The sequence below is a fragment of the Toxorhynchites rutilus genome, chromosome 1 (genome assembly GCF_029784135.1).
Source record: "Toxorhynchites rutilus septentrionalis strain SRP chromosome 1, ASM2978413v1, whole genome shotgun sequence".
In the NCBI taxonomy this organism is placed as follows: domain Eukaryota; kingdom Metazoa; phylum Arthropoda; class Insecta; order Diptera; family Culicidae; genus Toxorhynchites; species Toxorhynchites rutilus.
The window spans coordinates 107,475,949-107,481,859 of record NC_073744.1 but is presented as its reverse complement, the minus strand read 5'-3'; positions in this window follow the sequence as shown (position 1 = coordinate 107,481,859).

Genomic DNA, 5,911 nt, shown 5'->3' with positions numbered 1-5,911 from the left:
GTCAATGATTGTGGAAGATTTAATTCTCACCGCGAAGAATGAAAACTCGACAATCAAGCCGCAAGTTATAATACAACAGCAACCATTAAAAGCACCGATACCTACTTTCGATGGTAGTTATTCCGCGTGGCCTAAATTCAAAGCTGTCTTTCAAGATCTGATGGCGATGTCAGGTGATAGTGATTCTATCAAACTTTATCACCTTGATAAAGCTCTCATCGGATCAGCTGTTATAGTACTTGATGCAAAAATATTGAGCGAAGGTAATTATAATCAAGCATGGGAAGTACTGACCGAACGGTATGAGAACCAACGAGTGATTGTTGAATCACACATTCGAGGACTGTTAAGCCTGCCCAAGATGTCCACTGAATCGCACAAGGATTTACGAAAACTGCTTGATGAAGCAACTCGCCATGTTGAGAGTTTGCGCTATCTACAACAAAACCTCACTGGTATATTTGAACATGGTTGTATATCTAATTGCCAATGCTCTAGATAGGTCCACACGCAAGGCTTGGGAATCAACTTTGAAGAGAGGCGAATTTGCCAAGATACGAACCGACGATTGTGTTTCTCAAATCTAGATGTCAGATATTGGAGAATTGTGAGAATGCAACTCAACCGCCGGGATCACAATCGAAACCGAAAGCTGTTCTTGTAAAGCTGCCAGCAACGAGAAGCCACGCTGCTATCACGAAACCTGCCGAAGAAAAAACCATCACCAACGCTTGCGCTTTTTGTGTAGGTCAGCATCTGAATTTTCAGTTTAACAAACTGAACGATTTATCTGCTGCTCAGAGAATTGATAAGGTATGATCACTTGGAATATGCTTCAACTGCCTTTGAAAGGGACACCGTTCTGAGGATTGCCCTTCGCCGAAAACGTGTCATAAATGCCAGAAGCGACATCATACGCAATTGCATGACGATATAGAAGTTGCAAACCGCGATGTAAGTTTGAATGCTGCTATTCCAAAAGAATCACAACCGTCAGCCGAGGTTTCGAGTGCAATCACAACGAATATACCACCAGTTTATACGACCTGTTCTTGCAACTGCACAACTGTTAATTTCACCACCGAACAGATGGCTAACCGATTAGCTATTCCGAAGAAAAATGCAATGTCTCGATTACTGGGATCAACGCTCTGCGAACGCTCGCACGCGACAATATTACGGTGCGCTTTTGCTCTCGAAACAGTGAATACAGAAACCAAATCGAATGTTTGGTGACTCCGAAAGTGACCGGAACGATTCCCACGAGTAAAATTAATGTAATAAAGTAATTGTTTTTATTTGGCAAATGATCAATAACAATATTTGAAAATGTAACGGGATTTCCTTCTGTTCTTGACTTTCACGCGGAGCAACGTAAAAACTCGTCCTGTTGCTGTGGGTTCTCGCGGTACACTCCTTTCGGGTTCTCTCTTGATTCGCCACTCACCGTTTACTCGTCGGCGGTCTCTTGCTGCCTTACATCTCGGTCATCCTGAGAGGGATTTGGACTCCAGATCCGATACCTCTTCATGTAGCACGCCGCAGTTGTCGTCTGTCTCGGCCCTTCGCCGCTTACCTTTTCAACGCTGTAACGGTTGTTTGGCTTTACAATCACCACTTTGTATGGTCCCAGATACTCCGCCGCGTACTTCTTTCCCGATCCGAACTGCGTACGCTTGATGGCCACGACGTCTCCTACTCTGTACTCCGTCGCCAGCTTCGCATGACGATTGTACGCCGAACGCTGATCTTCCTGCGCCTTATCAATGGCAGCTCTCGCCTTCTCTCGGATTTCACGTCACGGTCGTCGAACTGCGCTATCTTGATCTCCTCCAACATCTCACCGAGTCGTACGTCACCTTCATGTCGCATTTGTACACCGAAGAGAGCTTCAAACGGTGTTACACTCGTACTTTGATGAACACTAGCATTAATCCAGCGTTGGATGTTGCCGACGTGTTTGTACCATTTGGTTTTATCGTCCACACTCAGCTTCGTCAGCATGGCCAGGATCACCTGATTAACACGCTCGACTTGACCATTTCCCCTGGGAACACCTGTAGTTATCTCGATGTGCTCCACCTTCTGCTCGGCGCAATACTCCTTAAAATCGTGGGAGGTAAAGGCCGATCCTTTGTTGCTGACGATACGCCTAGGGTTTCCGAAGGTTTCACTCTGTTGCCGCAAACGTTGGATCACCTCAGCTGCAGTCGTCGTCTTCGTAGGGTAAATCCACACGAACTTTGTAAAACCATCCACTACCACGAACAGATACTTGTAGAGTTTCTCCGTAGCGTCCATGGGTCCCACGTGATCAACGTGATACGTGTCGAACGGAACATCGCCTTTTGGGATCGGCGATAGAAGTCCTTCAGTTTTTCCTCGTTTCCTCTCCGCAAGGATGCACTTTATGCAGCACTCGATTTGCCTTTTAATTTTGGCACCGAGGTGCGGTATGTAGTAGTCGCGCTTGATTACGTCTTCCAGCTTCTTTACGCCAAAGTGTCCGCATTCGTGAGCACGCCGTATGACCTCGCTCTGTAGCTCCACAGGAACGACTACCACTTCGCGCCCATCCACAACTTTCATCAGCAGATCACCTGTCACTATGTAATCCTCGAACTGTTGCGTCTTGAGCAGCTCGCAGATCGCTCGTAGTCTCTCTTCGCGTCCTTGGGCATTTTTGATCAGCTCCAACACCGGGTCACCAGTCGTCACCATGACCGGGGCTCGGCTTAAAGCGTCGACGTGATGCATTCGACTGCCCGGTCGATGCTCCACTGTGTATGTGTATTCTTCAAGTACCAACGCCCATCTAGCCACCCTTGGACTAAGATGTTTCCCCTTCAGTGTATGCTGGAACGCTGCACAGTCGGTCACAATCTTGAACGGTATGCCCAGCAGATACACTCGAAAACGTTCCACTGCATTCACGACCGCGAGCACTTCAAGGTGATAAGCACTGTAGTTTTTCTCCGCACTCTTCGTCTTCTGGCTCATGTAGTAAACGGGATGGAATTTTCCATCTGCATCCCGCTGGAGTAACACTGCACCATATCCCTCTTTACTCGCGTCGGTGTGCACTTCAGTTTCAGCAGCTGTGTCATAGATCTTCAACACCGGATCCGACACAAGACATTCCTTCAGCTGCTCGAAACTCTCACGTTGTTTCTCGCCGAACATAAATGACACGTCCTTTTTCAGCAGATCAGTTAGCGGTCTTGCTATTACCGCATAACCGGGCACGAACTTTCGAAAATAACTGGTCAGTCCCAGAAATCGTTGCAGTTCTTTCTCGTTACTCGGCACTCGAAAATTCTTCACCGCGCGAATCTTTTCGGGAGACAATAGGTACTTCCCTTCACTGATTAGGTATCCCAAGTATTCGACCTCACTCTTCAGGAACTGCGACTTTTCCCAGTTGAACTGCAGTCCGTTCTCACTTGCCACGCTCAGCACCTCTCGTAGGATAGTGAGGTTTTCTTCCGGCGTGTCTGACGCGATAATCGCCTCGTCGACGTAAATGATCAGCTTTCCTCGCCTAATCAAATCACGAAACACATCCAAGACGAAACGGCCAAAACTCGCGGGGCTGTTACATAGTCCGAACGGGGTCTTCAGAAACTCATACTGTCCCATATGCGTCACAAAACTTGTGTATTTTTGGCTGGAAGCCTCCACCGGCACGTGGAAGAAAGAATTCTTCAAGTCAAGAGTGGTGAAGACTTTGGCATTTTTAAGTCTATCGATTTGGTCCTCAATATTCCGCATAGGGAAGCAGTCTTTCACTATTTTCCGGTTTAGCTGTCGGTAATCGACACACACGCGCAGCGATCCGTTTTTCTTCGGTGCAAGTGTAACGGGACTTGCGTATTCACGGGAATCGTATTCACACTCTCGCGCATGATTCCCGTTCGCAGCCACTCGTCGATGGTTTCTTCCAACACTTTCTTCTCCTTCGGTGCAAATCGCCTTGGTGCCGAGTGAACAGGCTCATCGTCGGTTAAGATGATCTTCGTTTCAACCCGGCTCTTCCCGCCACTCCTCGGTTTGTAATTCGCGAGGTGATGGTTTCAGCGTACGGGTGATCCACGTCGATTGTTTCTCGCTCGCACGCACTCAAAATCTGCATCATTTCACTCTCCTCTTCGGCGTCATCTTCATTAACTTTCTTCTTTATGTTCACACCATTTACGCTCACATCCACATCCACACAGCTCAGCGCGCTCATGCCGAGGATGGCGTCGTATTTCATACACCCCGGCGTCACAACGTAAAACGTCATCATCGGAATTTTTTCTCCTTCCACACACACTTCGATCTCCACCGTACCACGCGCTGGTGTTTTCGCCGCACCGAAACCACTGAAGCTCATCGTCGTGCGATGCAATAACGGCTTTCCAATTTTCTCATACACACCTTCACACAGCAAATTGTACCGGCTCCCTGTATCAAACAGTGTACGCAGAGCGGCGCCGGCGACTCGAATCTCACACACCGGCATGCCCTCGGAGAGAGCGTTCACTTCGGCTTTTTTCTTTTCTCGTTCGCAGTCTTTGGCTCGATGCCCGTGTTCTCCACAACCGAAACATTTCGGGCCACGCGATTTGGTGTCACAGTCATTCGCGTAGTGGCCCCGATTTCCACAATTATAACACCGCACGCTGTCACTAACGTTGTTTGTGTTTGTGGAATCTTTTGCACTCGACTTTGGTTCTTTTTTGTCTTTCTCACGGTCACTTGTGTTCTTTGATGCTCGGTTGCTTTGATCACGCATTTGGCTCTTCATCTTCTCATACTGCTTTATTCGCTCTTTCAGTTCGGCGATGGTTTTCATTCCATACAGGCAAACCTTATTTACCGCAACGTCATTCACTCCGTTCGCCACGTATTCGCAGACTGCTTCTTCTTCAATACGGGCTCGTTTCGCAATATTTTTCATTTGGTAAATATACTGCAAAAACGATTCATCACTCTTCTTCTTCCTGTTCCGGAGCAATTCGTGGATCTCAGCACTTGAAACTTTGTCGCCAAACTCTTCTTCAAGGGCGGTTTTCAGCGTCACCCAACAATTCAACCCACTCGAACTGTTAACAAACAGCTTCGCCGTACCCCTCAGCAGACGACGGCTGTACACAAACTTATGCATCTCACTCCAACCAAAGTTTTCTCAAACTCTTCTAACCAGTCGTGGACGTTTCTGTCAGTGTGCTCTCCCGAAAACTTTTCAAGCGAGTCACCAATATCGTTGAACGTGAACTGCGGAGCACGCGCAGCACGTCGCGATCCCACACTTTCATCATCACTCGACGACATATATGGGTTTTCTTCCTCTACTGTTTTCGTCGGGGTTGAAGTGACAATATTCTGCGCGGTGTGGAGTACCGTTCCTTCCTGACTACTCCCACTGACACTCAACAATCGTCGAATCAACTTCTCCTTTTTTCCCGTCGCAGGCAAATTCTTCGCGGCGCAAAACTCGCGCAGCTGCGGGTTTGTCAGCCTCGTTAGCACTTCTCTCACAAACATGTTGACACTTCTCTTTCACCCGTTAGGTGTAGCGAAAAATGTCTTCACCGATCACCAACACAGAAAAACACGCTCGTCTCGTGTCCACAACGCAATGTGCAAACTGTGGAGACTTTTTCTCCGTTCTCACACTATCACACAGACTCTGATGCTAGGCCGCTCTCGATCTTGGCCAGCACTTGACGCCATTTGCAAAATTTCACAAAAATGACGCCTTTCAGCGATTTTCCACTCGAATCAGCTCAAAACATGAGGGAAATCCCGGTTGAGCCCCCATGTAATAAAGTAATTGTTTTTATTTGGCAAATGATCAATAACAATATTTGAAAATGTAACGGGATTTCCTTCTGTTCTTGACTTTCACGCGGAGCAACGTAAAAAC